The sequence below is a fragment of the Gavialis gangeticus genome, unplaced genomic scaffold, assembly GCF_001723915.1.
Source record: "Gavialis gangeticus isolate Ggan-Ray unplaced genomic scaffold, GavGan_comp1, whole genome shotgun sequence".
Classification (NCBI taxonomy): domain Eukaryota; kingdom Metazoa; phylum Chordata; order Crocodylia; family Gavialidae; genus Gavialis; species Gavialis gangeticus.
Genome location: NW_017729030.1, coordinates 1,083,768 through 1,084,285, shown reverse-complemented (window position 1 = coordinate 1,084,285; position 518 = coordinate 1,083,768).

The window sequence follows — 518 nt, the reverse complement described above, 5'->3', positions numbered from 1 at the left end:
AAAAAATACCCAAGGGATAACAAAATACCTTTGATTGTAAGGAAAGTTTTGATTCTCACTTTGTTATCTGAATACAGGAACTGGGATACAAGAAATCTCTAAATACCTCAAGCAGGGTTTGGGAGAGACCTTGTTCCCCCTAGAACCCCCCAGGGTAACAAGAAATAACAGCCACAAGTTGTTAGAGAGTAGGTTTAGACTAGACATCCGAAGGCACTACCTCACAGTCAGGGTGGCTAGGGTCTGGAACCAACTTCCAAGGAAAGTGGTGATGGCTCCTATCCTGGGGGTATTTAAAAGTAGGCTAGACTTCTACCTGGCTGGGGCCATTTAAACCCAGTTTTCTCTCCTGCCCAGGGCAGGGGGTAGGACTTGAAGATCTACAAGGTCCCTTCTGACCCTACTTCTATGAATCTATTAATCTATGAGTCGTAAACAGGGACTACAAAGGTTAGGCTGCTACAATTCCCACATGGTGGGCAGAAACTCTACCACACAGCCACCAATGCTGAGAGTCA